Genomic DNA, 27,273 nt, shown 5'->3' on the forward strand with positions numbered 1-27,273 from the left:
ACCAGCGGCTCTGATCATTACTGCCGGTCAGAGAGCTGCAGTTCATCTGACAGCTAGCAGCTGTGACTGCAGTTCACCATAAGAAATGTATCATTGTGAACTCACTGAGCTCAGCGCTGCACAGTGAGACTTTTTGTCACGACGCTAGCGGTGATCTCACTGAGGTCACCGTAATTCATCGGCCCGCCTCACAGCAAAGTGAGCTGGGCCTGTAGCCTCAATGACCTGCGGTAACATAACGTCATCGTTAGTCACTGACACATTAACTCCACAAATATGAACCCCACTTGCCACCGCCACAGGGCAAGTGGGAAAAGCCAAGCAAATCGCCAGAATTGGTGCATATAATAGATGCATCTTTTCTGGGGCGGCTGCGGGCTGCTATTTTTAGGCTGGAGGGGTCATTATCCATGGACCCTTGCCAGCCTGAGAATACCAGCCCCAATCTGTCTGCTTTAGCTTGGCTGGTTGTCAAAAATGGTCTTTTTTAATTAAATAAAACAAAAATGGCATGGGGACCCTTCTGATCTTCATAACCAACCATGATAAAACTTACAGTTGATGGTTGCAGCCCGCAGCTTTCAGATTTACCATGCTGGTTATCAAAAATAGAAAGACCCCACGTCTTTTTTTTTTATTTATAGTGCAGGTGCCAACTGATGAATACTCCCATCAGCCGCGGGTGCTCTCGCTGTTATTATCGGCAGCAGGCGCATTCTGATAGGAGTAGTACTCTCGCATCAGCTGACGCCTTTGTGACTGGAGGTAACGTTTTTACTGCCGGTCACAGCTGATGGCTCATGATGTCATCTGACAGCGTGGGAACTGCAGCTCTCTGACCGATAATAATCTTACTGCCGATCAGAGCCAGAGTTTGTTGCGCTGTCATGCAGATGACAGTGTGGTAAACAATAGATGTTTGGGCCCAACATTCATCTGAATGGGGTCTGGGATCGGGTACTGTTCTGGTACCAGAACCGAACTCTTTTTAACCCCTTAGTGACCACACCAATTTTTAAATTCTGACCAATGTCACTTTATGTGGTGATAACTCTGGAATGCTTTAACAAACCCCAGTGATTTTCAGACTGTTTTTCATGGCACACTAAAATTTATGATAATGGCAAATTTAGGTTGATATGTTTTGTGTTTATTTATAAAAAAAATCAGAAATTTGACAAAAATGTAAAAAAAAATTGCAATATTCAAACTTTGAATGATTATCCCTTTAATCCAGATAGTCATACCACAGAAAAACATTAATAAATAACATTTACCACGTTTGCCTTACATCAGCACCATTTTTAAAATGTTATTTTATTTTGTTAGTCTTTTAGAAGGTTTAAAAATGTAGCAGTCATTTTTCATTTTCAAGAAAATTTACTAAATTTATTTTTTCGAGTGACCTATCCAGGTTTGAAGTGACTTTGCAAGTCCTATATATTGAAAAACCCTAAAAGTGATACAATTTTTAAAAAAGCACCCTGCAACATATTGAAAACTGCTGTCAGGTAGTTTATTAACACTTCAGGTGATTTTCAGGAATTAATGCAAAGTGGCATAGCAGGAATGAAAAAATGTTTTTATACCAACTAAATTTCGCTAACTTCCGAAACGGCCACTACAGCTGGGAGACTCTAAGGCTGGATTCACATTTGCATTGGGCAGAGCTGCGGAGGGTGCGTAGTTCCTCCTTAAGCTCCGCCGATTGCCGCAGCTCCTCCATTCAGCACCGCCTACGTTGGCATGCTTCCTGCGTACCTATCTTTAACATTGGGTACGCAGGCCATGCGAATGTATGCGGATGCCTCCGCATGTGTCGTTTTTACGCTGCGCCGAACTGCGTCGAACACATGTTGCATTTTGTTGCAGTCGGCGCAGCATCAAAACGACGCATGTGGAGGCATCCGCATACATTCGCATGGCCTGCGTACCCAATGTTAAAGATAGGTATGCAGGATGCATGACGACATAAGCCGAGCTGAATGGAAGAGGCGTGGCAGTGGGCAGGGCTTAACGGAGGAACTACACAGCCCTCCGCAGCTCTGCCCAACGCAAGTGTGAAACCAGCCTAAGGCATCTATTTCGCCATGAATTGCCATAGCAAACATTAGGACCACACAATCATGATCTCAAGGTGTTGATTAGATTAAAGCAGAAGCTCCCACTATCTATGAATCATTTATTTGATGTAGTCACTTTTGACAGCAGCAACTAAAGGTACCGTTACACTAAACAACTTACCAACGATCACGACCAGCGATACGACCTCGCCGCGATGGTTGGTAAGTCGTTGTGTGGTCGCTGGGGAGCTGTCACGCAGACAGCTCTCTCCAGTGACCAACGATCAGGGGAACGACTTCGGCATCGTTGAAACTGTCTTCAACGATGCCGAAGTCCCCGGGTAACCAGGGTAAACATCAGGTTACTAAATGCAGGGCCGCGCTTAGTAACCCGATATTTACCCTGGTTACCATTGTAAAAATAAAAAAACAAAAACAGTACATACTCACATTCTGATGTCTGTCATGTCCCCCCCCCCGTCAGCTTCCCGCACTGACTGTGTCAGCGCCGGCAGTAAAGCAGATGCCAATACTGATCGTGGCTGATGCACCAAGTTGTCAGCTATAGTGGACAGCTGACAGTTGTTGGATTAGAGGTGAAACGTTCTACCGAAACCCTGTTTATTAGGCAATCCCTGCAAGTGTTGTGGCATATTTTATGAGCACGCCGAAGTCACTCAGTACCAGAGCATGCTCGGATAACAACTTATGCTTATGCTCTAATAGTGGTGCACAGGGCCGCCATCAGGGCAATAAAATATTGTTTGTTCTGGCGCATGGGGCCCGGTGGGTAGAGGGGGCCCGCAACGGGCCCCGTCTCTTCTGCTCACCAGGCCCGGGCCCCAGCAGCAGGCGGCTCCTATCGTGAACCTGCGTCTGAGACGCAGGTTCAGTTTGCCTTCCGGGCCCATGTGGGCAAGGCAATGGTTAAAGCCGCCAGCCAATCGGAGGCTGGCAGCTGACGTCAGGGCGCATCGCCGGCATATGACGTCATTGTCATTCGCCGGCGAGTGTGTGCTGAAATGCCGGGAGGGATCTTCTCTTCGCCGCAGGAGCACGGCCAGGTAAGAAGAAAGTTTTTTTTTTGAATTATTATTTTAATTGAAAGCGGCAATGTTTCAGGATAGAGACACAAGAATGAGAGCAGGATTGGAGACCCGGGGGCAGAATGCAGACACAGGGGCAGAATGGAGACAAAGGGGCAGAATTGCAGACACGGAGGCAGAATGGAGACAAGGGGGCAGAATGGAGACATGAGGGGCAGAATGGAGACATGAGGGGCAGAATGGAGACACGAGGGGCAGAATGCAGACACTGGAGCAGAATGCAGACAGTGGGGCAGAATGCAGACAGTGGGGCAGAATGCAGACACTGGGGCAGAATGGAGACAGTGGGGCAGAATGGAGACAGTGGGGCAAAATGGAGACATGAGGGGCAGAATGCAGACACTGGGGCAGAATGCAGACAGTGGGGAAGAATGGAGACAGTGGGGAAGAATGGAGACAGTGGGGCAGAATGGAGACAGTGGGGCAGAATGGAGACACTGGGGCAGAATGGAGACACTGGGGCAGAATAGAGACACTGGGGCAGAATGGAGACACTGGGGCAGAATGGAGACATGGGGCAGAATGAAAACACTGGGGCAGAATGGAGACACTGGGGCAGAATGGAGACACTGGGGCAGAATGGAGACACGGGGCAGAATGGAGACATGGGGCAGAATGGAGACACGGGGCAGAATGGAGACACGGGGCAGATTGGAGACACGGGGCAGATTGGAGACACGGGGCAGAATGGAGACAGATCGGGCAGGAATATTGGGCAGGATGGAGACAGATGGGGCAGGATCATGGGACAGATGGGGCAGGATGGAGACAGATGGTGTAGGATGGAGACAGATGGGGCAGGATCATGGGACAGGTGGGGCAGGATCATTGGACAGATGGGGCAGGATCATGGGGCGGGATAAGGAGATGATATGGGGCAGGATGGGCCATCACATGGGGGCAGGATAGAACATATAGCTGGAGCCAGGAATGAGACACACGGGGGCCAGGATGGGGAATATTGTTACCATAAGGGCTAATTAAGGGATATTATTACTGCAGTAATGTATTTATTTTATTTTTTGAGGATACCATTTTAAATGGGGGTGGGGCGATCCTGTTACTTTGCAGACCAACACTGTCGCTTTTTTTCTTCATCTGTTGAAGTTTAGAATTTGGGAAAAAAATAAGTAATGTGTTCTGCAAGCGGTGCTCTAGATAACTGTTATTTCCTGCAGAGACGAGCCCTGGCTGGATGAAGTGACGGTGGTCTGTGCTGGATGAATATTAAAAGCAAAGATGAAGGACTTCACCTAGAGACGTCATTGGTGAGTCAGTGTGTTAGCTGTACACTGATGTTATACACTGAATACTATATACAGTGGTCCTGTGTACAATGTCACCAGTGATCACTGAATTACTTTTACATTATACACTATATACAGAGCACCAGTGTATAATGTCACTGGTGATCACTGTATTACCTGTACACAGACACTGCATACTAAGTACAGATCTCCTGTGAATACTGGCACTTATGGTGATATTAATATTGTGTTTTTTTTTATTACTGATCAGTATTGTAGTATTCAGTCACTATGTGGTGGTAATATGTTGTCCGGCCATGGTGTGGCGGTATTTGTTCCTTACATGTGCTATTATTTGGTCACTATGTGGTGGTAATATGTGATGGTAATATGTGGTCTGGTCATGGTGCGGTGGTATTTGTCCCCTGTATGTGGTATTGGTCATTTTAAAAATTGAAAAATAAATAAAAATATACCTAAATTGTATTGGATACTTTAACAAATGTTTAATACGTTAAGAGTAGGGTAGGGCCCGACCCTGTCATGATGGCGACTTTAAAAATCTTTTGACTCTGGACAGTTCAAGGGGTGGAGGCGGGGCTGGGGTGGAGCCTAGGCGGAGTCTCAAGCGGGCCCCGAAAGTTTTGCCAGTATGGGGCCCCGAAATTCCTAGTGTCAGCCCTGGTGGTGCAGATTGCTCATCTATCACATAATTAAGGTCCCCCGTGTGTTTCGCATTTTTCCTGTCTCACTTTCTCAGGGGGTCATTCCTCACTATTTTCAAAATCTTTTCTTGCTGTCAGTGAGTGCGAACCTTCTAGTTAACAGTCAGAGGCTGAAAACTTGTTCTAGCCAAGTTTCAGTTGTGTGCGCTGATATATTTCATCAGTTAAACTTTTGGACGTAAGCAATAATGTTTCTATTCAGTGACCACAAGTAGAATATTGAGATCTTTTTAAAATTGAAACCCAAAGTGATTCATATCCCCATCACACAAACTTTCCAATATTTCTTTTATATTATGTTCATTATAGAAGATATATACAGGTAAAAGCTCATACAATAAGCCATCCACTTGCATTATTACTGCAATATTAGATCTAGGCAGCTCTGATAGGCTAACACGGGAACTGGTTATTTAGCACCATAAATAAATTATGAGTGTCAGGCCGGTCATTAGTAACACGTATTATTGCTAATAAATTCCACCTAAGGTAAAAAGTAAAAGCTAAGAAAGAAAAACACTGGTGATTTCAAATGAAGGGATTAAGGGATCACCTAAAACAATAGGGCGGGTATTAAAGTAGACGTTATGCCATCGGTTACATTGGAATTAATGCAATAATTAGGCTATAGAAGACACTCAGAAATGTCAATGTAAATGTTGTGGGGTGGTACTCACAGCTCCCGTACTCCACAGGGCTCGTCTCAGGGGCTGCAGGAAAACAACAAGAAATCATTAGCTACCGGTTAACATTCCTCTGTTAATGTAAAGCAACAATCTGTACAAGAACTGCCCATACCATTACAGATAGGTCATGACTTCACAGGAGGCTCAATGTGAGGGATCAGATCATAATAAGGGCGAACTGGACCATTGGCAATGAAGGGGTAAGCCCTAGCAATAGGCAGCAAAGCAGTGGGAGTGTACAGGAACTAGAGAGTGATCCTCAAACAGGTTCTGGAGGGCGGTGCTGCAGACAGTATGAAATCAGCACCACCTGCACTTGCCGAAATATTACCTGTGGAACAACTCCACCCCCAGAGCGACCTTCACATACCTGTGACACACACACACACAGCCTCACATCAATACTTCACCTTCATAGCTACTCTCAGTTTAGAACAACGTAACATGACCAGATCTAAAGTAAGTACTGATCCTGAGTGTATAGACACAGCGTTCCCTTATTGTCAGTGCCATGGTGTATAATACTGGTAATCCGGATGGTTCAGGCGGAACGTCATATACCAAGTATTGGGCACCTGTGCAGCTTCACTGCCCAAACATGAACTGAAAGTTCCCTAAATGTCTGAAAAGTGGACACTGCAAATAACGTGCAGCTGACTCATGTGACACGTATGTTTTTGAGATACATGCTTTGGTACCTCATCTGTTTATGTTTTTTAAGGGATTGTCCTCTTTGGATAGTACCCCTTTGTCAAAATAGACTCCTGACAATAAATTGTTCACAAGGTGTTTTGCTCCTCACCGAGATCAGCTATAATCTGTAGGTGAACCCAGTAACAACTGGTCACTTTCCTCGCAGGGAAAGAGAAGCATAAGATCTGGCTTATGGATGGGGATCTTGACTAGAATATGGGGGTCTTCTGGTCAAGATCCCCATCCATAAGCCAGATCATGATTTTAGCCTCATGCTTCTATTTCCGTCTTTCCCTCATTATTAATCCTACGAATTCCTTAATAGTATGTCTGAAAGTAAGTGTTCTAAACAAGATAAAGGGCAGCATAATCATTAGTGCTATATTTATACATTATCATTAACCATTTCAAGATTGGGCCATCTTCCCACAGTTATGACCTAGAACATTTTCGTTTTTTTTTGTTTTCAAACATGAAGTGTTAAGAGCCCTAACATTTTTCCTCATTTGGATATCAACTAATTTTTGCATCTTTATTATTTTATAGGTGGGCCTATTTCTACAGTATGTGTGTGTGTGTGTGTGTGTGTGTGAGAGAGAGAGAGAGAGAGAGAGATAGAGAGAATGTATATATACAGGGAAGGAAATAATTATTTGATCCCTTGCTGATTTTATAAGTTTGCCCACTGTCAAATGCATGTAAAGAAGCTGCGGAGACACCATCACGTGTTTCTCGACGCAAGCAGTTTTACTAGGCACTGCTCCTAATAGCCAGATTCCTACTCCACACTGATGAGGGGCAAACACCCCGAAACAGCTGTCTGTGGATGGATACCATGCTTGGCATAGGTGGCTTTCCTTCATAGGATGCTGCCCTTCCCGTGGTTGTTCCTTCCCGGGGAAAGGCCTGGCTATTCACTGCTTGCGTCGAGAAACATGTGATGGTGTCTCCGCAGCTTCTTTACATGCATCTGCATATTTCCCATAAGGGATGGTGGCAGTGTTCTGGAATCACTGCGTTGAGAAACACGTGATGGTGTCTCCGCAGTGTTAGATGTTTTGGTCTCCCTGAGGCCAATCATCTGTGCCTTTATAGCCTTTTTACTAGGCACTGCTCCTAATAGCCAGATTCCTACTCCACACTGATGAGGGGCAAACACCCCGAAACAGCTGTCTGTGGATGGATACCATGCTTGGCATAGGTGGCTTTCCTTCATAGGATGCTGCCCTTCCCGTGGTTGTTCCTTCCCGGGGAAAGGCCTGGCTATTCACTGCTTGCGTCGAGAAACACGTGATGGTGTCTCCGCAGCTTCTTTACATGCATCTGCATATTTCCCATAAGGGATGGAGGCAGTGTTCTGGAATCACTGCGTTGAGAAACACGTGATGGTGTCTCCGCAGTGTTGGATGTTTTGGTCTCCTCGAGGCCAATCATCTGTGCCTTTATAGCCTTTTTACTAGGCACTGCTCCTAATAACCAGATTCCTACTCCACACTGATGAGGGGCAAACACCCCGAAACAGCTGTCTGTGGATGGATACCATGCTTGGCATAGGTGGCTTTCCTTCATAGGATGCTGCCCTTCCCGTGGTTGTTCCTTCCCGGGGAAAGGCCTGGCTATTCACTGCTTGCGTCGAGAAACACGTGATGGTGTCTCCGCAGCTTCTTTACATGCATCTGCATATTTCCCATAAGGGATGGGGGCAGTGTTCTGGAATCACTGTGTTGAGAAACACGTGATGGTGTCTCCGCAGTGTTGGATGTTTTGGTCTCCCCGAGGCCAATCATCTGTGCCTTTGTAGCCTTTTTACTAGGCACTGCTCCTAATAGCCAGATTCCTACTCCACACTGATGAGGGGCAAACACCCCGAAACAGCTGTCTGTGGATGGATACCATGCTTGGCATAGGTGGCTTTCCTTCATAGGATGCTGCCCTTCCCGTGGTTGTTCCTTCCCGGGGAAAGGCCAGGCTATTCACTGCTTGCGTCGAAAAACACGTGATGGTGTCTCCGCAGCTTCTTTACATGCATCTGCATATTTCCCATAAGGGATGGGGGCAGTGTTCTGGAATCACTGCGTTGAGAAACACGTGATGGTGTCTCCGCAGTGTTGGATGTTTTGGTCTCCCTGAGGCCAATCATCTGTGCCTTTATAGCCTTTTTACTAGGCACTGCTCCTAATAGCCAGATTCCTACTCCACACTGATGAGGGGCAAACACCCCGAAACAGCTGTCTGTGGATGGATACCATGCTTGGCATAGGTGGCTTTCCTTCATAGGATGCTGCCCTTCCCGTGGTTGTTCCTTCCCGGGGAAAGGCCTGGCTATTCACTGCTTGCGTCGAGAAACACGTGATGGTGTCTCCGCAGCTTCTTTACATGCATCTGCATATTTCCCATAAGGGATGGGGGCAGTGTTCTGGAATCACTGCGTTGAGAAACACGTGATGGTGTCTCCGCAGTGTTGGATGTTTTGGTCTCCCCGAGGCCAATCATCTGTGCCTTTATAGCCTTTTTACTAGGCACTGCTCCTAATAGCCAGATTCCTACTCCACACTGATGAGGGGCAAACACCCCGAAACAGCTGTCTGTGGATGGATACCATGCTTGGCATAGGTGGCTTTCCTTCATAGGATGCTGCCCTTCCCGTGGTTGTTCCTTCCCGGGGAAAAGCCTGGCTATTCACTGCTTGCGTCGAGAAACACGTGATGGTGTCTCCGCAGCTTCTTTACATGCATCTGCATATTTCCCATAAGGGATGGGGGCAGTGTTCTGGAATCACTGCGTTGAGAAACACGTGATGTTGTCTCCGCAGTGTTGGATGTTTTGGGCTCCCCAAGGCCAATCATCTGTGCCTTTATTGCCCACTGTCAAAGACATGAACAGTCTATAAGTTTAAGGGTAGGGTAATTTTGACATTGAGAGATAGAATATCAAAAATAAAATCCAGAAAATCATATTGTATAAATTATATAAATTTATTTGCATTTTGCAGTGAGAAATAAGTATTTGATCCCCTAACAGCCATTAGGAGTTCTGGTTCCTACAGACCAGTTAGACGCTCCTAATCAACTCGTTACCTGCATTAAAGACAGCTGTCTTAGATAGTCACCTTTATAAAAGACTTCTGTCCACAGATTCTATTAATCAGTCAGACTCTAACCCATACAACATGGGCAAGACCAAAGAGCTTTATAATGATGTCAGGGACAAGATCATAGACCTGCACAAAGCTGGAATGGTCTACAAAACCATAAGTAAGACGCTGGGTGGGAAGGAGACAACTGTTGGTGCAATAGTAAGAAAAAGGAAGAATTACAAAATGACTGTCAATCGACATCGATCTGGGGCACCATGGAAAATCTCACCTCGTAGGGTATCCTTGATCATGAAGAAGATGAGAGATCAGCCTAAAACAACACAGGGGGAACTTGTTAATGATCTCAAGGCAGCTGGGACCACGGTCACCAAGAAAACCATTGGTAACACATGCCATAAAGGTTTAAAATCCTGCAGTACCTGCAAGGTCCCACTGCTCAAGAAGGCACATGTGCAGGCCCGTCTGAAGTTTGCCAACAAACACCTAGATGATTCTGTGAGTGATTGGGAGAATGTGCTGTGGTCAGATGAGACAAAAATTGATGTATTTGGCATTAACTCAACTCGCCTTTTTGGAGGAAGAGAAATGCTGCCTATGACCCAAAGAACATCGTCCCCACTGTCAAGCATAGAGGTGGAAACATTATGTTTTGGGGCTGTTTCTCTGCTAAGGGCACAGGACTACTTCACAGCATCAATGGGAGAATGGAGGGAGCCATGTAAAATCCTGAGTGACAACCTCCTTCCCTCCGCCGGGACATTAAAAATGGGTCGTGGCTGCGTCTTCCAGCAAGACAATGACCCAAAACATACAGCCAAGGCAACAAAGGAGTGGCTCAAAAAGAAGCACATTAAGGTCATGGAGTGGCCTAGCCAGTCTCCAGACCTTAATTCCATAGAAAACTTATGGAGGGAGTTGAAGCTCCGATTTGCCAAACGACAGCCTCAAAATCTTAATGATTTAGAGATAATCTGCAAAGAGGACTGGACCACAATTTCTCCTGACATGTGCGCAAATCATCAACTACAAAAAATGTCTGACTGCTGTGCTTGCCAACAAGGGTTTTGCCACCAAGTATGAAGTCTTGTTTCCAGAGGGACCAAATACATATTTCTCACTGCAAAATGCAAATACATTTCTAGAATTTATACAATGTGATTTTCTGGATTTTATTTTTGACATTCTATCTCTCAATGTTAAAATTAACCAACCTTTAAAATTATAGACTGTTCATATCTTTTTCAGTGGGAGAACTTCCAAAATCAGCAAGGGATTAAGTAATTATTTCCTTCACTATATATATTGTGGTATGGCGGGTGGTCATGTGGTTAATGGGCGATATGTATCACAGAGGTGGGTGACCCTGTGATGGAAGCCTGGGCTTGTTTTGCTCAGCAGGTCTACTGAGGGTTCCTATAAATTGAGAAGGCTTCCAGGTGACTTGGAGAGATGGGTGGGTCCAGTTACCTACATACCCCACCCAAGGGTGTGTGTCTGAACACCCAAGATGGAGTCTGTGTGTTTGTGCACGTGCAGTGCTGGGTAGGCTGAGCCAGAGAGAACGCCTCTGAGGATAAGAGGTATTCGGGAACCTGTGCGGTCATCACGGATGGTTAACGGACACTAATCTATTTTAGGCACACCAAGGATCAGTGATAACTGTGGGTACTGTAGAGCCGAACGGTGGTCGGACGGTGCACGGGGTGCTGCATGTTACCAAGTACCTGAGATTCGGTTTATGCTGTGTATTAATAAACCAAATGGATTTTTGTTTCAACTCTGAGCATCCCAGCGTATGCCTCAACGACCGGCCAAGTGAGTACTCCCCATCCACAGATAGTGGAGAAATACTACAATATATGCAATTGAAACCAGACGTTTACATACACTATATAATTGCCAGCCTAAGAACACCAACTGTGAAAAACAGGGATGGCAGTATCATGTTGTTTGGTTGTTTTGCTGCAGGAGGGACTGGTGCACTTCACAAAATAGATGGCATCATGAGAAAAGATTATGTGGCAATATTGAAGCAACATCTCAAGACATCAGCCAGGAAGTTAAAGCTTGGGCTGAAATGGGTCTTCCAAATGGACAATGACCCGAAGTATACTGCCAAAATGACAGCAAAGTGGCTTAACCCCTTTACCCTCAAGGGTGGTTTGCATGTTAATGACCAGGCAATTTTTACAATTCGGACCACTGTCCCTTTATGAGGTTATAACTCTGGAACGCTTCAACGGATCCCGGTGATTCTGACATTGTTTTCGCGTAACATATTGTACTGTACTTCATGATAGTGGTAAAATTTATTTGCTATGACTTGCATTTATTTGTAAAAAAAAAGGACATTTTTCTAAAATTTCGCAATTTTCTAACTTTGAATTTTCATGCCCTTGAATAACACAGATATATCACACAAAACACTTAATAAGTAACATTTCCCACATGTCTACTTTACATCAGCGCAATTTTGGAACCAACATTTTTTTGGTTGGGGAGTTATAAGGGTTAAAATTTGACCAACGATTTCTCATTTTTACAACACCATTATTTTTTAGGGACCGCATCACATTTGAAGTCACTTCAAGGGGTCTATGTGATAGAAAATACCCAAAAGTGACACCATTCTAAAAACTGCAACCCTCAAGGTGCGCAAAACCACATTCAAGTCATGTCGCGTTTGGAGAGCCCCTGATGTGCCTAAACAGTGGAAACCCCCACAAGTAACACCATGTTGGAAACTAGACCCCCAAAGGAACTTATCTAGATGTGTGGTGAGAACTTGTTATTCTGACTCATGGATATGTAGAACGTAGTGGTGCCTGGATAGACCCTTCTTTTTAGGCGCTTCCGTATTCACCTGTACTCACGTTCATACCGATTAATCAGACAGCTTAACTCAGCCACGATCCCATGTAAGAAGACTCCAGGAAAAGAGGGTTGCTTTAACTGAAATTCTTGTATTATGATGAAAGTAGCAGGTAAAAAGGAATATTCAACAGAGTAGGATGCATACAGATGAAGGAATGATAACAAAATGGAGAATAAGGGCGTGAACAAACATACATCACAAGACTACAGTGAGAGAGTTGGGACAAAATACAGGGAAAGGCAAACTTCTGCCTAGAAAGAAGGAACGAACACAAGCAATGCAAATATTAAATGATTTCTCAAGTCGTGAGACATGACACTTGTTACCCCCAGGTGTTTCACTAAAGTTTATAACGCCCGGGCGTGAAAATAAAATAATCATATTTTTTCCACAAACATAGCAACATAGTTATTAAGGTTGAAGGAAGACTTTAAGTCCATCTAGTTCAACCCATAGCCTAACCTAACATGCCCTAACATGTTGATCCAGAGGAAGGCAATAAAAAACCATGTGACAAAGAGTAAGCTCCACATTGGGGAAAAAAAAATCCTTCCTGACTCCACATACGGCAATCAGACTAGTTCCCTGGATCAACACCCTATCAAGGAATCTAGTATATATAACCTGTAACACTATACTTCTCAAGAAAGGCATCCAGTCCCCTTAAATGTAAGTAATGAATCACTCATTACAACATCATACGGCAGAGAGATCCATAGTCTCACTGCTCTTACAGTAAAGAATCCGCGTCTGTTATTATGCTTAAACCTTCTTTCCTCCAGACGTAGAGGATGCCCCCTGTCCCTGTTTCAGGTCTAGGATTAAAAAGGTCATCAGAAAGGTCTTTGTACTGTCCCCTCATATATTTATACATTAACATAAGATCACCCCTTAAGGTACCTTCACACTAAACGATATCGCTAGCGATCCGTGACGTTGCAGCGTCCTCGCTAGCGATATCGTTTAGTTTGACACGCAGCAGCGATCAGAATCCTGCTGTGATGTCGCTGGTCGGGGCTAGAGGGCCAGACCTTTCTTTGGTCGCTGGATCTCCCGCTGACATCGCTGAATCGGCGTGTGTGACACCGATTCAGCGATGTCTTCGCTGGTAACCAGGGTAAACATCGGGTTACTAAGCGCAGGGCCGCGCTTAGTAACCCGATGTTTACCCTGGATACCATCCTAAAAGTTAAAAAAACAAACGCTTCATACTTACCTACCGCTGTCTGTCCCTCGGCGCTGTGCATTCCTGCACTCACTGTGAGCACAGCGGCCGGAAAGCAGAGCAGTGATGTCACCGCTCTGCTTTCCGGCTGCCCGGCGCTCACAGCCAGAGCAGAGAAGCCCAGCGCCGGGGACAGACAGCAGTAGGTAAGTATGAAGCGTTTGTTTTTTCTACTTTTAGGATGGTATCCAGGGTAAACATCGGGTTACTAAGCGCGGCCCTGCACTTAGTAACCTGATGTTTACCCTGGTTACCGGCATCGTTGGTCGCTGGAGAGCGGTCTGTGTGACAGCTCTCCAGCGACCAAACAGCGACGCTGCAGCGATCTGGATCGTTGTCTGGATCGCTGCAGCGTCGTTTAGTGTGAAGGTACCTTTAGCCTTTGTTTTTCCAAACTAAATAGCCCCAAGTGTAATAACCTATGCATCCCATTATTTTATTTGCCTTTGTAGCAGCTGCCTGACACTGGCCACTAAATGTGAGTTTGTCATCCACCCATACTCCCAGGTCTTTTTCATTGACAGTTTTGCCCAGAGTTTTAGAACTAAGCACATAGGTATACATCTTATTACTTCTACCCAAGTGCATGACCTTACATTTATCCCCATTAAAGCTCATTTGCCATTTATCAGCCCAAGCTTCAAGTTTACATAAATCATCCTGTAATATAAAATTGTCCTCCTCTGTATTGATTACCCTGCAGAGTTTAGTGTCATCTGCAAATATTGAAATTCTACTCTGTATGCCCCCTACAAGATCATTAATAAATATGTTAAAAAGAAGAGGGCCCAATACTGACCCCTGTGGTACCCCACTGCTAACCGCAACCCAGTCCGAGTGTGCTCCATTAATAACCACCCTTTGTTTCCTATCCCTGAGCCAGCTCTTAACCCACTTACACATATTTTCCCCGATCCCTATTATTCTCATTTTATGTATCAAGCTTTTGTGTGGCACTGTATCAAAAGCTTTTGAAAAGTCCATATACACTACGCCCACTGGGTTCCCTTGGTCCAGTCCGGAACATACCTCTTCATAGAAATTGATCAGATTTGTCTGACAGTAACTGTCCCTAGTAAACCAATGTTGGTATTGGGTCATGAGGTTATTCCTCTTCAGATACTCCAGTATAGCATCCCTTAGAATGCCCTCCAGGATTTTACCCACAGTAGAGGTTAAGCTTACTGGCCGATAATTTACGAGTTCAGTTTTTGTCTCCTTTTTGAATATTGGCACCACATTTGCTATACGCCAGTCCTGTGGTACAGACCCTGTTATTATGGAGTCTTTAACCCCTTTCTGTCATTTGACGTACTATTCCGTCCATGTGGGGTGGGCCTTACTTCCCAAGGATGGAATAGTACGTCCAGCGTGATCGGCCGCGCTTACGGGGGGAGAGCGGCCGATCGCAGCTGGGTGTCAGCTGCCTATCGCAGCTGACATCCGGCGCTATGTGCCAGGAGCGGTCACGGACCGCCCCCGGCACACCATGATCATGTTTGCCGGCGGTATAGGGAAGCGTCGCGCAGGGAGGGGGCTCCCTGCGGGCTTCCCTGAGACCCCGCAGCAACGCGATATGATCGCGTTGCTGCGAGGGTCTCTTACCTCCTTCCTCGCTGCAGGCCCCGTATCCAAGATGGATCCGGGTCCTGCAGGGAGGGAGGTGGCTTACCAAGTGCCTGCTCAGAGCAGGCGCTTGGTAAGCCTGCAGTGCTCTAAGTCAGATCGCTGATCTGACAGAGTGCTGTGCAATCTGTCAGATCAATGATCTGTGATGTCCCCCCCTGGAACAAAGTAAAAAAGTTTTTAAAAAAATTTCTACATGTGTAAAAAAAAAAAAAAAATTCCGAAATAAAGAAAAAAATATATTATTCGCATAAATACATTTCTTTATCTAAATAAAAAAAAACAATAAAAGTACACATATTTAGTATCGCCGCGTCCGTTACGACCCAACCTATAAAATTGTCCCACTAGTTAACCCCTTCAGTAAACACCGTAAGAAAGAAAAAAAAAAAAACGAGGCAAAAAACAACGCTTTATTATCATACCGCCAAACAAATAGTGGAATAACACGCGATCAAAAAGACACATATAAATAACCATGGCACCGCTGAAAACGGCATCTTGTCCCGCAAAAAACGAGCTGCCATACAGCATCATCAGCAAAAAAATAAAAAAGTTATAGTCCTCAGAATAAAGCGATGCAAAAATAATTATTTTTTCTATAAAATAGTTTTTATTGTATAAAAGCGCCAAAACATATAAAAAGATATAAATGAGGTATCGCTGTAATCGTACTGACCCGAAGAATAAAACTGCTTTATCAATTTTACCAAACGCGGAACGGTATAAACGCCTCCCCCAAAAGAAATTCATGAATAGCTGGTTTTTGGTCATTCTGCCTCACAAAAATCCGAATAAAAAGCGATCAAAAAATGTCATGTGCCCAAAAATGTTACCAATAAAAACGTCAACTCGTCCCGCAAAAAACCAGACCTCAGATGACTCTGTGGACTAAAATATGGAAAAATTATAGCTCTCAAAATGTGGTAATGCAAAAAATATTTTTTTGCAAAAAAAGCGTTTTTCAGTGTGTGACGGCTGCCAATCATAAAAATCCGCTAAAAAACCCGCTATAAAAGTAAATCAAACCCCCCTTCATCACCCCCTTAGTTAGGGAAAAATTTAAAAAATGTATTTATTTCCATTTTCCCATTAGGGCTAGGGTTAGGGTTAGGGCCAGGGTTAGGGCTAGTGTTAGGGTTGGGGCTAGGGTTAAGGCTACAGTGTTGTGAATTCTGTGGCTGAGTTCACTTCTGTGGTCACAAGTGGTATTGCAGTCTCTGGGCTTCCTCCCTCAGGTGTTTTGGTGAGCTCGTTGGCTGCCTTGCTATTTAGCTCCACCTGAGTCTGTCTTCCTTGCTCCTTGTCAATGTTCCAGTGTTGGATCTGAGCTACTGCATCTTTCTTTGGGCCTGCTGCTCTGCTAGATAAGTGCTTCTAGTTTGTTTTCTGTTTTTTCTGTCCAGCTTGCTATTATCTTTTGCTGGAAGCTCTGAGAAGCAAAGGGGTGCACCGCCGTGCTGTTAGTTCGGCACGGTGGGTCTTTTTGCCCCTTTGCGTGGTTTTCGTTTTAGGGTTTTTTGTAGACTGCATAGTTCTCTTGCTATCCTCGCTCTGTCTAGAATATCGGGCCTCACTTTGCTGAATCTATTTCATTCCTACGTTTGTCTTTTCATCTTGCTAACAGTCATTATATGTGGGGGGCTGCCTATTCCTTTGGGGTATTTCTCTGAGGTAAGTCAGGCTTGTATTTCTATCTTCAGGCTAGTCAGCTCCTCAGGCAGTGCCGAGTTGCATAGGTAGTGATAGGCGCAATCCACTGCTGCTTATAGTTGTGTGAGGATAGTTCAGGTACTGCAGTCTACAGAGATTCCACGTCTCAGAGCTCGTCCTATTGTTTTTGGTTATTGCCAGATCTCTGTATGTGCGCTGATTACTGCACGCTGTGTTGCCTGATTGCCAGCCATAACAGTACAAGGAGCCACACCAATGATTCCCAATAGAGGGAAAAAAGAAATCCTGACATCATTTTTTTTTCTTAGCTCTGTCTTCAGTCTTTTTTTTCCCCTAGACATTAGAGTGCTTCAGGACACAGCTGTGGACATGGATATTCAGGCTCTGTGCTCCTCAATGGATAATCTCGTTGTAAATGTACAAAAGATTCAAGATACTATTGATCAGAAATCGATGCTAGAACCAAGAATTCCGATTCCTGATTTGTTTTTTTGGTGACAGAACTAAGTTCCTGAGCTTCAGAAATAATTGTAAGCTATTTTTGGCCTTAAAACCTCATTCTTCTGGTAATCCTATTCAACAGGTTTTGATTATTATTTCTTTTTTGCGCGGCGACCCACAGGACTGGGCGTTTTCTCTTGCACCAGGAGATTCTGCATTGAGTAATGTTGATGCATTTTTCCAGGCGCTGGGATTGCTTTACGATGAGCCTAATTCAGTGGATCAGGCTGAGAAAAATCTGCTGGCTTTATGCCAGGGTCAGGATGATGTAGAAGTATATTGTCAGAAATTTAGGAAGTGGTCAGTACTCACTCTGTGGAATGAATCTGCACTAGCGGCTTTGTTCAGAAAGGGTCTCTCTGAAGCTCTTAAGGATGTAATGGTGGGATTTCCTATGCCTGCTGGTTTGAATGAGTCTATGTCCTTGGCCATTCAGATCGGTCGTCGCTTGCGCGAGCGTAAATCTGTGCACCATTTGGCGGTATTGTCTGAGAGTAAACCTAAGCCTATGCAGTGCGACAGGACTATGACTAAAGTAGAACGGCAAGAACACAGACGTCTGAACAGACTGTGTTTCTATTGTGGTGATTCTACTCATGCTATTTCTAATTGTCCTAAACGCACTAGGCGGTTCGATAGCTCTGCCGTTATTGGTACTGTACAGTCCAAATTCCTTTTGTCCATTACCTTAATGTGCTCTTTGTCATCGTATTCTGTCATGGCGTTTGTGGATTCAGGCGCTGCCCTGAATCTGATGGATTTGGATTATGCTAAACGTTGTGGATTTTTCTTGGAGCCTTTGCGGTGTCCTATTCCGTTGAGAGGAATTGATGCTACACCTTTGGCCAAGAATAAGCCTCAGTACTGGGCCCAGCTGACCATGTGCATGGCTCCTGCACATCAGGAAGTTATTCGCTTTCTGGTACTGCATAATTTGCATGATGTGGTCGTGTTGGGGTTGCCATGGCTACAAACCCATAATCCAGTATTGGATTGGAACTCTATGTCGGTAACCAGCTGGGGTTGTCAGGGAGTACATGGTGATGTTCCATTTTTGTCTATTTCGTCATCCATTCCTTCTGACATCCCAGAGTTCTTGTCGGACTTTCAGGATGTATTTGAAGAGTCCAAGTCTGATGCCCTACCTCCGCATAGGAATTGTGATTGTGCTATTGATTTGATTCCTGGTAGTAAATTCCCTAAGGGTCGTTTATTTAATTTGTCCGTACCTGAGCACACCGCTATGCGCAGTTATGTGAAGGAGTCCCTGGAGAAGGGACATATTCGCCCATCGTCGTCACCATTGGGAGCAGGGTTCTTTTTTGTAGCCAAGAAGGATGGTTCGCTAAGACCGTGTATTGATTACCGCCTTCTTAATAAGATCACTGTTAAGTTTCAGTATCCCTTGCCATTGATTTCTGACTTGTTTGCTCGGATTAAGGGGGCTAGTTGGTTTACTAAGATTGATCTTCGTGGTGCGTATAATCTGGTGAGAATCAGGCAGGGAGATGAATGGAAAACGGCATTTAATACGCCCGAGGGTCATTTTGAGTATCTGGTGATGCCGTTCGGACTTGCCAATGCTCCATCTGTTTTTCAGTCTTTTATGCATGACATTTTCCGTGTGTATCTGGATAAATTCTTGATTGTTTACTTGGATGACATTTTGATCTTCTCAGATGATTGGGAGTCTCATGTGAAGCAAGTCAGAATGGTTTTCCAGGTACTGCGTGCTAATTCCTTGTTCGTGAAGGGATCAAAGTGTCTCTTCGGTGTGCAGAAAGTTTCATTTTTGGGGTTCATCTTTTCCCCTTCTACTATCGAGATGGATCCGGTTAAGGTTCAGGCCATCCAGGATTGGACTCAGCCGACATCTCTAAAAAGTCTGCAGAAATTCCTGGGCTTTGCTAATTTTTATCGTCGCTTCATCTGTAATTTTTCTAGCATTGCCAGACCATTGACCGATTTGACCAAGAAGGGTGCTGATTTGGTTAATTGGTCTTCTGCTGCCATGGAAGCTTTTCAGGAGTTGAAGCGTCGTTTTTGCTGTGCCCCTGTGTTGTGTCAACCTGATGTTTCTCTTCCGTTCCAGGTCGAGGTTGATGCTTCTGAGATTGGTGCAGGGGCGGTTTTGTCACAGAGAGGTTCTGGTTGCTCAGTGTTCAAACCATGTGCTTTCTTTTCCAGGAAATTTTCTGCTGCTGAGCGTAATTATGATGTGGGCAACCGAGAGTTGCTGGCCATGAAGTGGGCATTCGAGGAGTGGCGTCATTGGCTTGAGGGTGCTAAGCATCGCGTGGTGGTTTTGACTGATCATAAGAACCTTACTTATCTTGAGTCTGCCAAGCGCTTGAATCCTAGACAGGCCCGTTGGTCGTTATTTTTTGCTCGTTTTGATTTTGTGATTTCATACCTTCCGGGCTCTAAAAATGTGAAGGCGGATGCTCTGTCTAGGAGTTTTGTGCCCGACTCTCCGGGGTTATCTGAGCCGGCGAGTATCCTCAAGGAAGGAGTCATTGTGTCTGCCATCTCCCCTGATTTGCGGAGAGTGTTGCAGAAATTTCAGGCTAATAAACCTGATCGTTGTCCGGCCGAGAAACTGTTCGTCCCTGATAGGTGGACTAGTAAAGTTATCTCTGAACTTCATTGTTCGGTGCTGGCCGGTCATCCAGGAATCTTTGGTACCAGGGAGTTGGTTGCTAGATCCTTCTGGTGGCCGTCTCTGTCACGGGATGTGCGTGCTTTTGTGCAGTCCTGTGGAATTTGTGCTAGGGCTAAGCCCTGCTCTTCACGTGCCAGTGGGTTGCTTTTGCCCTTGCCGGTCCCGAAGAGGCCTTGGACACATATTTCGATGGATTTCATTTCTGACCTTCCCGTTTCTCAAAAAATGTCGGTCATTTGGGTGGTCTGTGATCGCTTTTCTAAAATGGTCCATCTGGTGCCCTTGGTTAAATTGCCTTCCTCCTCTGATTTGGTGCCTTTGTTCTTCCAGCATGTGGTTCGTTTACATGGCATTCCTGAGAATATTGTTTCTGACAGAGGTTCCCAGTTTGTCTCGAGGTTCTGGCGAGCCTTTTGTGGTAGGATGGGCATTGACCTATCTTTCTCCTCGGCCTTCCATCCTCAGACTAATGGCCAGACCGAACGAACCAATCAGACCTTGGAAACATATCTGAGATGTTTTGTTTCCGCTGACCAGGATGATTGGGTGTCATTTTTGCCGTTGGCTGAGTTCGCCCTTAATAATCGGGCCAGCTCGGCTACCTTGGTCTCTCCATTTTTCTGCAATTCTGGGTTCCATCCTCGTTTCTCTTCAGGACAGGTTGAGTCTTCGGACTGTCCTGGTGTGGATTCTGTGGTGGACAGGTTGCAGCAGATCTGGACTCAGGTAGTGGACAATTTGACCTTGTCCCAGGAGAAGGCTCAGCTTTTCGCTAATCGCAGACGCCGTGTGGGACCCCGACTTCGTGTTGGGGATCTGGTTTGGTTATCTTCTCGTCATATTCCTATGAAGGTTTCCTCTCCTAAATTTAAACCTTGTTTTATTGGTCCGTATAGGATTTCTGAGATTCTCAATCCGGTGTCTTTTCGTCTGACCCTCCCAGACTCCTTTTCCATACATAATGTATTCCATAGGTCGTTGTTGAGGAGATACGTGGCACCTATGGTTCCATCTGTGGAGCCTCCTGCCCCTGTTTTGGTAGAGGGGGAATTGGAGTATATTGTGGAGAAGATTTTGGATTCTCGTGTCTCTAGACGGAAACTCCAGTATCTGGTCAAATGGAAGGGTTATGCTCAGGAAGATAATTCCTGGGTTTTTGCCTCTGATGTCCATGCCCCAGATCTTGTTCGTGCCTTTCATGTGGCTCATCCTGGTCGGCCTGGGGGTTCTGGTGAGGGTTCAGTGACCCCTCCTCAAGGGGGGGGTACTGTTGTGAATTCTGTGGCTGAGTTCACTTCTGTGGTCACAAGTGGTATTGCAGTCTCTGGGCTTCCTCCCTCAGGTGTTTTGGTGAGCTCGTTGGCTGCCTTGCTATTTAGCTCCACCTGAGTCTGTCTTCCTTGCTCCTTGTCAATGTTCCAGTGTTGGATCTGAGCTACTGCATCTTTCTTTGGGCCTGCTGCTCTGCTAGATAAGTGCTTCTAGTTTGTTTTCTGTTTTTTCTGTCCAGCTTGCTATTATCTTTTGCTGGAAGCTCTGAGAAGCAAAGGGGTGCACCGCCGTGCTGTTAGTTCGGCACGGTGGGTCTTTTGCCCCTATGCGTGGTTTTCGTTTTAGGGTTTTTTGTAGACTGCATAGTTCTCTTGCTATCCTCGCTCTGTCTAGAATATCGGGCCTCACTTTGCTGAATCTATTTCATTCCTACGTTTGTCTTTTCATCTTGCTAACAGTCATTATATGTGGGGGGCTGCCTATTCCTTTGGGGTATTTCTCTGAGGTAAGTCAGGCTTGTATTTCTATCTTCAGGCTAGTCAGCTCCTCAGGCAGTGCCGAGTTGCATAGGTAGTGATAGGCGCAATCCACTGCTGCTTATAGTTGTGTGAGGATAGTTCAGGTACTGCAGTCTACAGAGATTCCACGTCTCAGAGCTCGTCCTATTGTTTTTGGTTATTGCCAGATCTCTGTATGTGCGCTGATTACTGCACACTGTGTTGCCTGATTGCCAGCCATAACACTACAGTTAGGGTTGGGGCTAAAGTTAGGGTTAGGATTACATTTATGGTTGGCAATATGGTTTGGATTAGGGTTAGGGGTGTGTTTGGATTAGGGTTTCAGTTATAATTGGGGGGTTTCCACTGTTTAGGCACATCAGGGGCTCTCCGAACACGACATGCCGTCCGATCTCAATTCCAGCCAATTCTGCGTTGAAACAGTAAAACAGTGCTCCTTCCCTTCCGAGCATTCCCGTGTGCCCAAACAGGGGTTTACCCCAACATATGGGGTATCAGTGTACTCAGGACAAATTTGACAACAACTCTTGGGGTCCAATTTCTCCTGTTACCCTTGGGAAAATACAAAACTGGGGGCTAAAAAATAATTTTTGTGGGAAAAAAAAGGATTTTTAATTTTCACGGCTCTGTGTTATAAACTGTAGTGAAACACTTGTGGGCTCAAAGTTCTCACATAAGTTCCTTGGGGGGTCTAGTTTCCAATATGGGGTCACTTGTGGGGGGTTTCTACTGTTTAGGTACATTAGGGGCTCTGCAAATGCAATGTGACGCCTGCAGACCAATCCATCTAAGTCTGCATTCCAAATGATGCTCCTTCCTTTTCGAGCTCTGCCATGCGCTCAAACGGTGGTTCCCCCCCACATATCGGGTATCAGCGTACTGAGGACAAATTGGACAACAATATTTAGGGTCCAATTTCTCCTGTTACACTTGGAAAAATACAAAACTGGGGGCTAAAAAATAATTTTTGTTGAAAAAAAAATATTTTTTATTTGCACGTCTCTGCGTTATAAACTGTAGTGAAACACTTGGGGATTCAAAGCTCTCAAAACACATCTAGATGAGTTTCTTAGGGGGTCTACTTTCCAAAATGGTGTCACTTGTGGGGGGTTTCTACTGTTTAGGTACATTAGGGGCTCTGCAAACGCAATGTGATGCCTGCAGACCATTCCATCTAAGTCTGCATTCCAAATGGCGCTCCTTCCCTTCCGAGCCCTCCCATGCGCCCAAACGGTGGTTTCCCTCCACATATGGGGTATCAGTGCACTCAGGACAAATTGGACAACAACTTTTGCGGTCCAATTTCTCCTGTTACCCTCGGGAAAATACAAAACTGGGGGCTAAAAAATAATTTTTGTGGGAAAAAATTTTTGTTTTATTTTTACGGCTCTGCATTATAAACTTCTGTGAAGCCCTTGGTGGGTCAAAGTGCTCACCACACATCTAGATAAGTTCCTTAGGGGGTCTACTTTCCAAAACTGTGTCACTTGTGGGGGGTTTCAATGTTTAGGGACATCAGTGGCTCTCCAAACGCAACATGGCATCCCATCTCAATTGATGTCAATTTTGCATTGAAAAGTCAAATGGCGCTCCTTCGCTTCCGAGCTCTGTCATGCGCCCAAACAGTAGTTTACCCCCACGTATGGGGTATCGGCGTACTCAGGACAAATTGTACAACAACTTTTGGGGTCCATTTTTTCCAGTTACCCTTGTTAAAATAAAACAATTTGGAGCTGAATAAAATTTTTTGTGAAAAAAAGTAAAATGTTCATTTTTATTTAAACATTCCAAAAATTCCTGTGAAACACCTGAAGGGTTAATAAACTTTTTGAATGTGGTTTTGAGCACCTTGAGGGGTGCAGTTTTTAGAATGGTGTCACACTTGGGTATTTTCTATCATATAGACACCTCAAAATAACTTCAAATGAGATGTGGTCCCTAAAAAAAATGGTGTTGTAAAAATGAGAAATTGCTGGTCAACTTTTAACCCTTATAACGCCCTAACAAAAAAAACAAAATTGTGATGTAAAGTAGACATGTGGGAAATGTTACTTATTAAGTATTTTGCGTGACATATCTCTGTGATTTAATTGCATAAAAATTCAAAGTTGGAAAATTTCAAAATTTTCGCCAAATTCCCGTTTTTTCACAAATAAACACAGATAATATCAAAGAAATTTTACCACTATCAAGAAGTACGGTATGTCACGAGAAAACAGTGTCTGAATCACTGGGATCCGTTGAAGCGTTCCAGAGTTATAACCTCATAAAGGGACAGTGGTCAGAATTGTAAAAATTGGCCTGGTCATTAACGTGCAAACCACCCTTGGGGGTAAAGGGGTTAAAGATTAAAAATAATGGTCTATCAATGACTGTACTTAATTCCTGCAGTACTCGGGGGTTTATCCCATCCAGGCCCGGAGATTTGTCAATTTTAGTGATATTTAGACTCCGACGTACTTCCTGCTGGGTTAAGCAGGTGACACTTAATGGGGATTTTTTGTTATCACTGATCATATTGTCTGCCATGGGATTTTCTTGTGTAAATACTGATGAAAAAAAGTCATTTAGCATATTGGCTTTTTCTTCATCCTCATCCACCATTTCACCCAGACTATTTTTAAGGGGGCCAACACTATCATTTTTAGTTTCTTACTATTTACGTAGTTAAAGAATATTTTGGGATTATTTTTACTCTCTCTGGCAATGAGTCTCTCTGTCTCAATCTTTGCAGCCTTGATTTGCTTTTTACAGGATTTATTTAATTTTCTCTATTTATTTAATGCCTCCTCAATACCTACTTCCTTTAATTCTCTAAATGCTTTCTTTTTGTCCCTTATTGGGTCCCTTACAGCTCTATTTAGCCATATTGGTTTCCTCCTATTTCTAGTATGTTTATTCCCATACGGTATATACTGTGCACAGGTCCTATCCAGGATGCTAACAAATGTCTCCCATTTTCTTTGTGTATTTTAATGTCTCAGGATATCGTCCCAGTTAATTGCACCAAGATCATCTCTCATCCGATGGAAATTTGCCCTCCTGAAGTTTTGTGTACTTTTAATCCCTCTAGTACACATCTTACTTAAGTATTTCCAAAATACGGGCCATAAATCATAAGCTCATCCACAGAAATATAAGCATTAAACCAAACGAAAAAAGTGGGCTTTAGAGCATTTCTTGAAAATATATCTAGAATTTTTATTGAGAAAATTCAAATAGCACAGCAATATTACCATAAAAACAACTATATGCAGAGAAAATCAGGGTGTAATGACATCAAGGTGCCACATCCACAAGGCAGTTGGTCATGTTTGTCTAAAAAAGGAATAATACAAATATGCACGTACACTCCCAGAACAGATATCCACGTATAGAATATACCACTAAATCATGTGGTAGTGACCGTCGGTAGTTCCTATTCAAAGATTCATACATAGACCCAAGTTATAAAATAACTGTATAATTCAGGTAAGCATACGGGTCAGAGTGATAAAGGGAGAATAATACCAAAAGTCAATGATCACATATTATCAAATTAGGCCAATACTGAAGAGATTGTACCAAAACATCAATCCATAGATGACACACAGTTTGTTATATCAAACATAATAAAGGGAAAAGGATACCCATAATGAACCAACCTGAATGCGTGGCGTGGAAAAGCGAACTATGGAGGACAGAGGTTCTTTTGGCCCGGGACATATTAAAACTATTGCAGGTCCTGCCTCACGTGTTAGTTAACCGCCCCCACCTCTCATGGGCATCAGTACATATTGGTCATCCTGGACTATGCCACATGCTACACTGAGGCAATTTCCCTGAGAAACTCCTCTGCAAAGAGTATAGCCCGCGAATTGTTACATGTGTTTTCCCAGACAGGTTTACCGAAGGAGATCCTGACCGATCAGGAAACACCTTTTATGAGTAAGGTGATGAGAAAATTATGCAAGGTCCTGCAAATCTCCCAGTTGAAAACTTTAGTGTTCCATCCTCAGACAGATTGCCTTGTCAAAGGTTTAATAAAACACTGAAGAGCATGCTGAGGAAAACCATAGAAGAAGACAGTAGAGACTGGGACTGTCTCTTAGGCTAGGTTCCCATTGCGTTAGGGCAATCCGTTAAGCGCATAGCGCTAGCAGATTGCGCTAACGCAATGCTTCTATAGGGTCGGCGTTCTCCCTCCCCACTAGCGCAGATCCCCGTTCTGAGCTAGTGAGGAACGGGCCTTCGACGCACCACAGACGCTGCAAGCAGCGTCCGAGGTCCGTCACAAAAGAACGGCACATCGCTAGCGCGTGCCGAAAATGGCATGCGCTAGCGATGCGCTTCAGCAAAAAATAACATTGCTGTCAATGGGTGCGCTAATGGACCCGTTGCACTGTGTTAATTGTGACATTTCTGCTGTGCAACGCAGTCCGTTAGCGTGCACAAATTAACGCAATGGGAACCTAGCCTTACCGTATCTGTTGCTCTCCATCCGTGAGGTTCCACGGGCCTCTACGGTGTTCTCACTATTTGAACTTTTGTATGTCCGACATCAGCGAGGTCTCCTGGATATAGCCAAGGAAACATGGGAAGCCGAATTCACGCCCCAAATAAGCATCATTGAGCACGTGGCACTGATGCAGCAGAGGATTGCAAAGGTGATGCCCATTGTAAAATGACATCTCCTCCAGGCACAAGAAGCTCTGGCCAGGGTCTATAAAGGTCAACCAGAATGAGGCAGTTCCATCCGAGAGACAGAGCCCTTGTGCTAATTCCTACAGTGGAGAGCAAGTTCTTGGCCAAATGGTAAGGGCCATATGAGGTGGTGAAGAAGATTGTTCACGTAAACTATAAGATTCATCAACCCGTAAGACGGAAACAATATCAGATCTACCATATCAACCTCATCAAGCCATGGCAAGACAGAGGGCCAGCTGAAACTCCGTGCTTTGCTGGGCATGTCAGAAAGCGAAGTGGGAGGTGCTGCCATAGCGGAGATGCTGACGAAAGCCCAGAAACAGCAGTGCCGGGAGTTGCTCCAGAGGAACAGAGACCTGTTCTCAGAATTACCAGGGTGCACAAGGGTCGTAGAACTCAAAGTCCTGACGGAGCCACATGTGCGTGTAAATGTAAAGCCCTATCGAATTCCGGAGACCCGTCGAGAAGTGACCTCTAAGGAGGTGGAGCGTATGTCTCAGGGTCATGAGGAGTCCAAGAGCATTTGGTAATGCCCAATTGTCCTGGTCCCAAAGCCCGATGGTGAATGGAGGTTCTGCAACGACTATTGGAAGGTGAATGAGGTCTCCCAAGTTCGA

At 44.7% G+C, this 27,273-nt stretch overlaps 1 protein-coding gene and 1 long non-coding RNA gene across 4 annotated transcripts in view; one reads left to right on the forward strand and one right to left on the reverse strand.

Annotated features, from left to right (window-relative positions):
- The window catches only part of EPB41L1 (erythrocyte membrane protein band 4.1 like 1), a 195,515-nt gene that overhangs the window by 103,255 nt on the left and 64,987 nt on the right, over positions 1–27,273 (reverse strand). For all 3 annotated transcript variants that reach the window (XM_069752308.1, XM_069752309.1, XM_069752310.1), the window contains exon 2: positions 5,819–5,851. The gene's annotated coding sequence lies outside the window, so the exon portion shown is untranslated. The remainder of the gene's footprint in view (positions 1–5,818; positions 5,852–27,273) is intronic.
- LOC138667610 (uncharacterized) lies at positions 6,215–25,107 on the forward strand. The gene is made up of 3 exons (XR_011318854.1): positions 6,215–6,286; positions 11,255–11,432; positions 24,955–25,107. It is a non-coding gene; the product is annotated as an uncharacterized lncRNA (long non-coding RNA).

This window comes from Ranitomeya imitator, chromosome 2 (assembly GCF_032444005.1).
Source record: "Ranitomeya imitator isolate aRanImi1 chromosome 2, aRanImi1.pri, whole genome shotgun sequence".
Classification (NCBI taxonomy): domain Eukaryota; kingdom Metazoa; phylum Chordata; class Amphibia; order Anura; family Dendrobatidae; genus Ranitomeya; species Ranitomeya imitator.